The sequence below is a fragment of the Numenius arquata genome, chromosome 4 (genome assembly GCF_964106895.1).
Source record: "Numenius arquata chromosome 4, bNumArq3.hap1.1, whole genome shotgun sequence".
NCBI lineage: Eukaryota > Metazoa > Chordata > Aves > Charadriiformes > Scolopacidae > Numenius > Numenius arquata.
The window spans coordinates 4,721,313-4,733,561 of NC_133579.1; positions in this window are offsets into that span (position 1 = coordinate 4,721,313).

Consider the following 12,249-nt stretch of genomic DNA (forward strand, 5'->3'; position numbering starts at 1 on the left):
GAAAATTCCTGTGTATCTTTCAGTAAGAGTGCCTGCTGCTAAGTTACAAACTTCTAATAATATACAGTTACTTAAATTTATTTCTCACCATCTGATTTACTTTGTTGTAGAATTTCATATTTCAACACAGCCAAGAAGTGCACTTGTCATACAAAAGAGCCTGGTATAATTGAGCCAGATGACGTGCCCCACAAGTAAAATCAGCCATTCATGAAAGCTGGTCACCAGAGGCCATTTCAAACAATGCACATTTCAAAGTAATCTAAAGTAATCCCTTTTCTCTACTGATTTGGTTTCCAGGCAGTCTTAAGCACATGTGTGCAGCAAACAGGAGGCTTATTAAAACCTGATGTTATATTGGAAGTTATAATGCCATTGCCGTGTGATTGAATTCCGTGTCTGTAGTCTTCAAAGAGAGGGGAAAAAAAATCAATTAAATTTATATGCTTATTAAACATGAGTGTCATGATACGTGCAGTTTATTAGCACTTGCTAAATAATTAAGACTGAGAAAGATAATTAGATGTGCACTGGGCTCCAAACAACCTTCTGATATCAGATTTTTTTAATCTTTAAAGAAAGTGGTTTTACAGCTACCAGGTAATAAACTTGCTAAAAGACTCCAAGTATTTTTCAAATGTAAAGAGTAAACTCTGTATGAAGGAATTTCAGGTAATTTTAAAGTTCCATTTTAAACCCACATATCTTTGCTCTATCCCTGCTCACTTCAGCAGTGTGGGGCGTTATGAGAACATACCATACGATAACACACTGATGGTTCAGTGATGCAGTAAGTAGGCTCGAGTCGGGAGATCATATCACAGACATGAACAACAGCGACACAGTTTGAACGTTTCTTTAAGTTCCTATTTCAGTCCACTGGCTTTAGAAACAATGCAAGAGCATAGCTTTTCATCTCTCCTTTAGATAGAGAACCCTTTCAATTAAAAAAGCTTCCTTCCTAGATATGTTTACTTCCCCTAAAAGGTCTGCGACTCTCTTTGAAAGAGGGATTTTTGTTTGGTTTTTTTTTTTATTGGTAAGCAGTTAATTTTCCTAAATAATGGACATGATTAGCTTGAATATGAATACAGCATCTTTAGCACAGAATATCTGTGGATCTACAAACACAGGAGAAGTCAGAGAACATGCCCATTTCCAACGCCATGCCTATGGCAACGTACACACCTCCATTGTCACAGGGAGAGGTTAAGGTAGGTTGTTCCATCATGTGGATGGGTGGTCTTGAGTGGAAGCTGAGCCTAACACACAGCTCTTCTGGCCTCTTTCCTTGCTGACCCCAAAGGGGAAGCAGCAGGAGCTCACCAGGACCAGAGGAGTCTAGGTAAGGGTTGAAGCATGAGGAGCTGCCAGTATGAATCTATACAGGTGTATGTGTAGGAATACAGGTTGGAGCACCTCCAACCTGGAGGTTGGAGTTCCAACCAGTTGGAACACCTGTACTCCTAGGAGAGGCTCTTAGGTGTGCTGTTAGCTACAACACAGAAGGATTGACTACTCGTAATCATAGAATGGTTCGGGTTGGAAGAGACCTTAAAGACCATCTGCTTCCAACTCTCCTGCCATGGGCAGGGGCACCTCCCACCAGACCAGGTTGCTCAAAGCCCCATCCAGCCTGGTCTTGAACCCCTCCAGGGATGGGGCAGCCACAGCTTCTCTGGGCAACCTGTTCCAGTGAAACACCACAGAAATTTAGATAGGTGCCATCCCCTGGCTAACCAGGAGAGTCAGGTAGTTCCTCTAAGTGCTTTTGAAAAACTTATTCTTTTATACTACAGAGCAGAAAGTGAATTTATTCATAGCATCAGTACTTTGTGTGTTTACACGCACAATAAGTGTGTTTGTGTGCATACAGATCCACTACAGACTGCATATGGTGTCTGGTGACCTTCTTTTTCACTTCCAGGTGTGGGGACCAAGCCTAATAATTTCTTTTTTTTCTTTGAGTAGTCCCATTTTATTTAAATGAGTTTTCTTCTCAATACATTCAAACTGAATTTAACAGGATTACTAAAATAGACCCAAATGGATTAGGTCTTGAGTACCATTTTTGAAGCAAGGTCTTCCTTATGAGGTTGCTTCTTTTTTGTCAAACAGCTTTTCCAGTCCTGGCACAGTATAAATTTTACCTTCACTAATATACATGTAAAAGTTCCCTGACAGACCAAGAAATGTGCTTTTAAATAAGTTCCTCCCTGACAAACCTGTACTATAGACAAACCAGCCTACTAATAATAGTCAACAGGCAGTCAGACCAAACAAAACAATCTGTTACAAAAACCAGATGCTTCATATTCTTTTCCATAAAGACTAGTCAGCAAGGAAGTTGCAGTGACTTGAGGCAGTGCCACGATGCACATCACCCCAGCTGTCTATCTTACTTTCCATTACTTTTGTAATCAGGAGGCTCCCAGTATCCCCTAAGCTGCATTACCAGGGGTGGCACAAGGTACAGCCCCAGCCCAGGAACGTGGGAAAATCGTGTCTGCTATCACAGTAATCTTTCCAGTCTCTTCGCCTCCTGTCACCTCTCTGTTATAGAATCATGGAATGGTTCGGTTTGGAAGGGACATTAAAGATCATCCAGTTCCAACCCCCTGCCATGGGCAGGGACACCTCCCACCAGACCAGGTTGCTCAAACCCCCATCCAGCCTGGCCTTGAACCCCTCCAGGGATGAGGCAGCCACAGCTTCCCTGGGAAACCTGTTCCAGGGTCTCACCACCCTCACAGGAAAGAATTTCTTCCTCAGATCTAATCTAAATCTCTCTTCTTTCAGTTTAAAACCATTCCCCCTCATCTTATCACTCTATTCCCTGATCAAGAGTCCCTCCCCATCTCTCCTGTAGCCTACCTTCAGGTATTGGAAGGATGTCTAAGGTCTCCCCAGAGCCTTCTCTTCTCCAGGCTGAACAACCCCAACTCTCTCAGCCTGTCCTCATAGGACAGATGCTCCAGCCCTCTGAGCATCTTCATGACCTCCTCTAGACCCATTCCAACAGGTCTAACTGTCCCACAGTCCCCACTTAAGCACACACCTTTATAGGCTCAGAGAGGATTCCCAAAGTGATCTGCTGCTGACCCACCACAGGGGAACTCAGAAAGTCATCTCCACCTGGCTACATCCTACCAGGTGAAAAAAGTTTTGCAGATGAATGGCAGCAAATAGGAGCAAGGAATACAACTGATGGATGTTACTGCCAAATCAGGTATTCAGGTCCTCACTTGGATCCTGATATGCGTGTTCTGCTGTGGAAAATAAATCCTAGAATCATAGAATGGTTTGGGTTGGAAGGGACCTTAAAGATTGTCCAGTTCCAACCCCCCTGCCATGGGCAGGGGCACCTCCCACCAGACCAGGTTGCTCAAATATGTCTGCTGGATTCAACGGGACTGTTCAACTTCTTAAAACAATCTCCTGCAGGGTCATCCCTGGTGCAAGGATGCTTTGAGATCATTGCTGAATATTTCAAAAGAAGCTAACCATCAGTGGCACATGAGGAAATGCCAAAAAGTGCAGAGCACCTGGGTACTAAATTTCACCTGAAAATTAGTATTCCTATTGAAAAAGCCTCACATTAGAGCACATTTCCCTGTTTAAGGACCGAATATACCATATAGAGCTTATCTGTCCAAGGAATGCCAACTCTCTCAGCCGGAGTTCTGGAAATCTGTTCTCAAAGAGCTGTTTGAAAATAATCTTCAGTCTCAGATCTAAGAGACTCAGGAATGACTTGTTGAAATTATTATCTGAATATTTTTATCTCAGAAAACATTTTGAAAGGGCAGCACACATAAATGTGCTGTCATTTTCCATCTGAAAATGCTTGCGGAGAGACTTTCTTCATCTTCCAAGTGCACACACAGGTACTTTCAATTTCACAGTCCCAGCTTTTGTAGATGAGAGAGCAGTTTTAAAGCATGGAAGATGGGGCTGAATGCATTCAAGCACACATATTTTTGTTTCCAATGCACTTCTTAATAAGCAAAGTTCCTATTTAGCAATAAAGAGACATGATTTTATACCATCTTTATAAATTATATATATATCTTCTGTCTTTATAGGCAGTTAATTGTAAGCCTGCTGATGAGCCAAGACCGTACAAAGATGCCTGACACAGCACACACTGATTTTTCTCTAGCAGTGATGGAGCAGGCAGTCAACCTTATGTCCCAGCACCTGATTGTGCATTATGCACGTCGAGGGAAGAAAGGAATGGAAATTGATAATCATTAGATAGAAGCTTCTGAATAAAACAGAATGGATCGGGAATGGGAAGGACCAGGATGTATCAGAAACCACTTCCAGATAACGAAGAGAGAGAAAGGCAAAGGACAAAACTCTAGTGCTTTTCTTCATTTTGCGTAGGAAGGAGTTTGAAAGGTATCCCAGTTTACAGTGATTATTGTGGGGAAACCATCAATGTTTGCTTTACTGGATGTTTTTTTCCTAAATGTAGATGAGATGTTCTTATATGAAAGGTGTCTCATAAACTGCGTCAATGACCCAATTCAGGAATACTTAGACCAACATATAGAGAATCCACTTCTTTGTCCTCAGCAAGCTCAGCTGTGAGGTCAGACCAGGCTGCTCAGGGCTTTACCAAGCCAGGCCATGAAAACCCCCAAGGATGGACACTGCCCAAATATTCTGGGGCCCTGTCCCACTGCCTGACCCTCCTGAGGGTGAAATCTGTTTTTCCTTATATCCAGTTTGAAACTCTTTTGTCTTTGAAAGGCTGAGGGACTTGGGTCTTTTCAGTCTGGAGAAAACTGAGGGGGACTTAAAGGGTGGGTGTCAGGAGGATGGGGCCAGTCTTTTTTCAGTGGTGCCCAGTGACAGGACAAGAGGTAACGGGAACAAACTGGAACATAGGAAGTTCCATCTAAACATGAGGAGGAACTTCTTTGCTGTGAGGGTGGCAGAGCCCTGGAAGAGGCTGCCCAGAGAGGTGGTGGAGTCTCCTTCTCTGGAGACACTCAAAACCCACCTGGACACGTTCCTGTGGGACCTGCTCTGGGTGACCCTGCTCTGGCAGGGGGTTGGACTAGATGATCTCCAGAGGTCCCTTCCAACCCCTATCATTCTGTGATTCTCAGTGACCTTTCTGTAAGCACTGGGGGGCTGCTGTTAGATCCCCCCAAAGCTGTCTCTGCTCCATGCTGAACAACCTGGCTCCCACTGCCTCTTCACACAGGGAGAGGGCTCCAATCACAACCATCTTGATGGCCCTCTGCTGAAATCACCCCAGTTTATTGATGATGTTCTTGTACTGGGGACTCAGAACTGTTAGATGCTAACAACTGTTGAGTCAAATACATTTTAATATTTGTTTGAAGAGGTATTACTGTTGTTTAAAGAGAGAGAAGTGAGCTGAACTAAGTGAAACAAAAATTTCACACAGCATTTCACTTGTAAAATGAATGAATCAGTGAAGACATTCAAATAGTTGGATTGACTGATTTTTCTACTTCTAGTTATTTCTGAACTTTTCTCAGGACCAGAAATTAGTAGTGCCATTAACAAAGCTGGTTTTGCTATAGTTACAGGCTGATCAAAGTCCTTTGAACTGGGGAGAATTCTTACAATTATTTCGGTGGTCGTTGCTTCAGCAGAAATGAAAACTGATTTAGACATCATTTTGGGGTTGTTTTTTTCTGATAATAAACCAGAGTGATTCAAGCAGTCAGAATTTGGAAAAAAGTGTAACTTTATATATGAGGAAAGAGAGATTTGAAATCCCCTCTGTCCCAGGCCCCATGTAAATGTAAAGAGCACAGCTGGAATGAAACAAATGATCTGACTGGTTTCTGATGAGCTGGGTGGTGTAAACGTTTCACACTAACCACACTGCACACTCATAATATAGGAGCTAATTCATCTGCCATGAATACATTCCTGTGTATGTTGTCCTTTAAAATAAACAAGCAAAAATGAGTAATTTATCAGGAGCTAAACGAATATTTTTCCAGAGGGACCCCTTCTGTCCCATATGGCTGATTTTAAAGCCTAAATGCAGGCAGCTTAAAAGCTACATCCTCTGTCTCATGTGAAACTGTTTCTATGTGAAACAGTTATTGCTTTAAAATATGGAATTTCAAATTTTTACCGCTGTCAACAAGTTCCAATTGTTCCTGAAAATATCATTCAGGCTGCTCATTAGTTTCTTAGAAAACTGCAAAACTCTAAACCCAGGGCTGCAGACAGTGAATAATAGTAATAATAATTTTCCAAAGCCTTTACTTACAGTGGCATTGCATTTGCAAAATGTGTTTATTTCTAGATTTAATTTAAGAAATTTTAATGGAAGGTTTATAACCACAATAAAGCAGTTTTATAGGAAAAGTGTCCTGGAAAAAAAGGTTAATCATAACCAGACTTGCATGTATTAAATTTTACAAATCCTTTTAATTTATTAATGTCTTAAAATCTATCAAAACTCATGTTATTCTTGAAGATATCACTATCATCTATTAACATCACAATGATTAATGTATTTCCCAGAGTTTTTCTACTGTAGTAGTAGGAATGAAGCTATTAATTTGCATTTGTTCCCGTAGAATCTTCCCCATAGTAAGGGTTACTCGTGTAGGCAGCTCTGATCGTAAGCTCTTAGTAATAGATACTCTGAGACTAAGGATCACAGGTTTCTCAGACTAACACAGCCTCCAGATACCTGGCCTCCAAAATTAGAGGTGCCTTCCGTGGCTTACAGTGAAGAGCAGACAACGCCTCTTAGACAGAAGATTCAGAAGAACTCTACAAGAAGGTCATGGCATAATCCCCCCTGTTTTCTGCCCAAACATTTTCCTTTGTGACAGAAGAATTCAACAATGAATGTAAATATAGAAAAAGCTTCCAGGCTGAAAATGCTCTGTTATTCGTATGTAGTGTCCCGATGCATAACTGGAAACTGTAACTTGCAGCTAAAGAAGAGCATGAACACTGTTTGGAAAAACCACTTACTGTTCTTGTTTTTCCATTTTAATGAAAGCTCCTAGAAACTTACTTCTTTTCTAGCTGGTAAAGTACCTTTAGATTATAGACATGTTAAAATCTGGACAAAAATATACCAAACACTTCAGGGTATAAAGAGAGAGAAAGGATCTGAAATGAAAAATGCATTATGCTGAAGTATCGTTTGGCAGCGGATTATGTTTCCATTATCTCCTACATTTGAAACCCCATTGACCCCTGGTCAGAGGCATTTATCTTAACATTGCAACTATTTGTAAGACTCTTCCACATTTCTTTGCATGATTTTCTCTCCCAAAACTAGGCCTTTATTGAGTTACACATTCAGGTTTTCACAGAATAGAGTTGAGAAAGAGATACAGTGAAATGTCTGAGGTTGGGGTGTGTTTCCCATGTTCATTAATGTAATTTTTAGGTATCTGCAAACAAAATCCTCCTCTGTTTCAAATAACACCTATAATCACATTTTCAGGGCACAGGAGCATCCCCAACCCTGGGCACTGGGCATGTCCCTGGGGATGGGGAGACGGACATGACACGCACGGACATGACACGCACGGACAGCAACAGCATCAGTTGTAAGTGATTGAAAAAGTATCCATCCAGCTGAACGAGAATCAAACCCCATCAGCTATAACTGCAGGAAAAGTTGCCCTAAAAGCTGCAATGGACAAGTACATTTCACCAGGAAATCATTACAGACAAACCCACAGAATCAGCTGTTCTGTGGGGCAGGGTGTAAACAACAACAACCAAACAAAAATTGCGATGCGGGAGAGCAGAGCAGGTCACAAACCACCGCCTTTACTAGTATGATAAACTGGTGTCTATTTATTATACATTATCCTATCGGCTATGGTTTAACACTCAGTTCAGCAGTTTATACAAAATATATCTCAACTGTTAACAGTCAAATGATTCAGGTTTTAGCTTACAGGTGAGGACACGGTGGGAAGGCAATTTTAGGAAGCAAATAACCGTAACCAACTAGCAAAGACCTTTTGCTAATACATTTTCTTTTTAGCGTGAAATTGCTTAAAACCAAGGCAGCTGATTGACTGGTGTGAATCATATGCGTCTCCTAGACAGTGTGATGAATGTCACAAGTTAGCATCTAATACCTGCCCAAGGCTTATGGCTGAAAAACTACTCCTCATGCCATATGTTATGGAAATATCCTGTTAAATAGGACTTTTGGCCAATTTTTTAATGTGTCATTCTCTGTTTGTAAACTGTGTGTTGGGTATAACACTTTCGATATTTTTGCACGTTTTTTTACGTAATGTCTTTCATCCAAGCTCCTTGATTCACCATACAAAGAATTAGCTAATTGATTATCACTCGTATCAGTGAAATAGCATTGAAACTAAACCAGAGACGGATCAGGTCAACCACTGTGAGTCCAGGCTAAGCTTTCTTCTTGCTCCCAAACTCGAGGCTCAGACAGAAAACCTTAGCTTTTCAATCTGAAAATAAATTTCAGTACAATTTCATGTTGTGGAAAGAAAAACAAAAAACACTGGAAGGCTTTTGTTTTCACTGCAGTGTGAAATGAAAAAACCTGACTCCTTGAAAGCTAAACTGTCATCCTCTGGCCAGCTCTACCTTTAATGAAAGACATAGCGCAGATCATACATCCCTACAATATTAAATGACAACAGTTGTAAATACAAGGCCTCCCTTAAAACCTGATGATATTACTACTGAGGACGTTGTGCCAGAATGGCTTTCCAAAACTAACAGCGTTCTGTAATTTGTTATGGATGATGACATATCAAGCTACACTGGAGCACGAGTTTGGATCCTTAATGATCATCCAGGTAAGCCTCCTTGAAGATTTATTGTTGACTTGTTTCCATTCATCGGCCTTGCATTTGAGCTAAGACTGTCTCACACTTAATTCGTCTCTTGTAAACTGATCACACACTATTCAGAAATTATTGAGAAATGATAAGCTGACAATGCCATATTTGGGTCAATGTTCAAAGTAAAACCATGGCTTCACTTACTGCTCTGTACTGTAGGAATATAAACCTGACTGTATCTCTTCAGTAATCTATGGTGTGTTTACCTAAGGGAAGTGGAAAAGATTTACTGATATTTACTTATTTACTAATACAAAATTCTCAGACTGGTTCACTTTACAGTCTTTATCTCTGTTATGCCACATATATATACCATACATAAATATGCAACTGCCAGACGTTCTACATTTAAGTGCTCCTCAACACCATGGCTTTTCTCTTTTTGAAGACAGAGGGCATTTAAACCGCGTAATCTGCAGGGCATTCAGACTTTGGTAATGACAATATCAGTGGGGACTAAAATATGACATATGACTTGCTGCCATGCCATGGACTATCATGGCAGACGTTAACTCTCTGTTAACTGGGCATGTTGTTATTACCCTGATACTTTGTTCACAGGCCTGAGAAAACATGGTCTCACGGGAAAAAAAGTCCTCACAACACGCTCGTGCCTCAAGGGACAGCCCTTGCCGGCATTTGAAGAGTAGTCACCATCTACTGATGGCAACACAGACCCAGGTAAAATGTTATCTTGGATCCACCATTACTGGAAACATTTTTGAACCTATCTAACAACACCAACTGACATGGGGACCTAATTTTTGCTCAGGCACCTTTCCCCTGCCCGAGCAGCTTGAAAGGAGCTTAAAATGACCGTCAGCATAGAGGCAAGGTTCCTTACCAGAAAGCCATATTGCAGATGGGAGGGAGCAGGAGTTACTATTCTAGTGAAAATATTTGTTAAGCATCATTTTCCCAAGTCTTTTCTGTAAGTAAATATATATATTATATGAAATATATAGATATATATAAAATGAAGCCCTTGAACAGGGCTATGAAGATGATGAGGGGACTAGAACATCTCTCTGATGAAGAAAGGCTGAGGGTCTTGGGTCTTTTTAGTCTGGAGATGAGAAGACTGAGGGGGGATCTGATCAACACCTATAAATACTTAAAGGGTGGGTGTCAGGAGGATGGGGCCAGTCTTTTTTCAGTGGTGCCCAGTGACAGGACAAGAGGTAATGGGAACAAACTGGAACATAGGAAGTTGCGTCTAAACATGAGGAGGAACTTCTTTGCTGTGAGGGTGGCAGAGCCCTGGAAGAGGCTGCCCAAAGAGGTGGTGGAGTCTCCTTCTCTGGAGACATTCAAACCCCGCTTGGACACGTTCCTGTGCAACCTGCTCTGGGTGACCCTGCTCTGGCAGTGGGTTGGACTGGATGATCTCCAGAGGTCCCTTCCAATCCCGTATCATTCTGTGATTCTGTGAGTCATTCTGTGAAATGTAAAACACTGACACTTTAGTAAAAGGAAGTTTTTATGGCCTTGCAATCAGTTTTCTCTACTTCCATAGCCAGCTATTACTGCTGTCATCGGCTGTGCTGACCATGAAGTATCTCCCTATCACTTTGGGGAATTATTCTGTATCTTGCAATAACTAGTGGTTGATTAACATATTATTCTTATTATGCAGCCTTCTAGGAGAGGACGTTGACAGTTGAAGATGGGATACAGCCATTAATAAGCATGCAGCCTTCTTTATTTACAAATGTTTCCTGAATTCTGCGATTCTTCACTGATTCTCAGTGGTTAGGCATTCAGTGAGTATTTCCTGACTTTTCCCTTCCTCCAAGAAAATCACAGAATTTAAGCACATCAAAGCTGTTGGCTATAAGGAATTAGCAAGTGATCACCCTGTGGAGGGTCTCTCAGTCTATGAATACTACTAATAAGGGCAATAAGTATGAGTTTCCTCAATATGTAATTGCTTACTCTTCATCTCAGCAGGTTCTTCTTTACTTAATCATCAGCAAAATAAACCATGTAAATCACAAAATAGACCCGTTGTTTGATCATTCCCTTTCTTTGTGTTAGCCCTTTGATATTTAACCTCCCGTTTCAGTCAGCTTTACAAGGATGTTTTCCAGAGAAATGGTACGTCTCATTTGATGCTGTATTAATCACTCCAAGGGAACATGTATGTTACTAGGCTGGGGGTGAGTGTATGCATACGAAAGCAGGCCCAGTCGTGGCCCACAATGAGTTCCTTCTGCACCAGTCCAAGAGCCCTTCATCTTTATTGACCTAGGGAGCAGGACAGATATGATGGCCGCTCTAACAAAGACATTTCTTGAATACAAAAATGCCTTTGCAGTCACACCAGCTAATCGGTCTGAAAAATCTCAATTTTATTTGGCTTTAAAATACTTCAAGATAACAGCACAATACGGCTGACGTGCTAAAAGAGAGGCTAACACTTAATCTTTTTCCAAGCCACGACAGACATGCAAATTAACATCTGACTGGAGATGGTAAGCCTTTTGGCAAACTCTAGTATCGTTTCACCTACTAACTAAAGCAACCACTAGCTCCAGAAGAAAGTAACTTCACCAGGTAAATAAAACACTCGCGTCTCTATTACAAAAAAAAAAAAAGAAAAAAGAAAGAAAAAGTCTTTGCAGTAAACAATGGGCTACGTTGCGCCTGTTTTGCTCTACAAACATTTTTCTTTTCACACAGATTTCAAGAGAGCAAGCGAACTGCATGCTAACTACAGCCTGAGGAGAAATATACCTCTGAGGAGGTATAAAAATATAGAAATATACCTCTGAGGAGAAATATACCTGTGAACTATACCTCTGAGAAGAAAGATCTAGGAGTCCTGGTGGACAACAGGATGACCATGAGCTGACAATGTGCCCTTGTGGCCAAGAAGGTCAATGGCATCCTGGGGTGCCTCAGGAAGAGTGTGGCCAGCAGGCGGAGGGAGGTCATCCTCCCCCTCTACTCTGCCCTGGTGAGGCCCCATCTGGAGTCCTGTGTCCAGATCTGGGCTCCCCAGTTCAAGAAGAACAGGGAACTGCTGGAGAGGGTACAGCAGAAGACTACAAAGATGATTAGGGGCCTGGAGCATCTCCCTTATGAGGAGAGGCTGAGGGACTTGGGTCTTTTGAGTCTAGAGGAGAGAAGACTGAGGGGGGATCTGATCAATGTCCCTAAATACTTAAAGGGTGGGTGTCAAGAGGATGGGGCCAGTCTTTTTTCAGTGGTGCCCAGTGACAGGGCAAGAGGAAATGGGCACAAACTGGAACATAGGAAGTTCCACCTAAACATGAGGAGGGACTTCTTTGCTGTGAGGGTGGCAGAGCCCTGGAACAGGCTGCCCAGAGAGGTGCTGGAGTCTCCTTCTCTAGAGACATTCCAAACCTGCTTGGACATGTTCCTG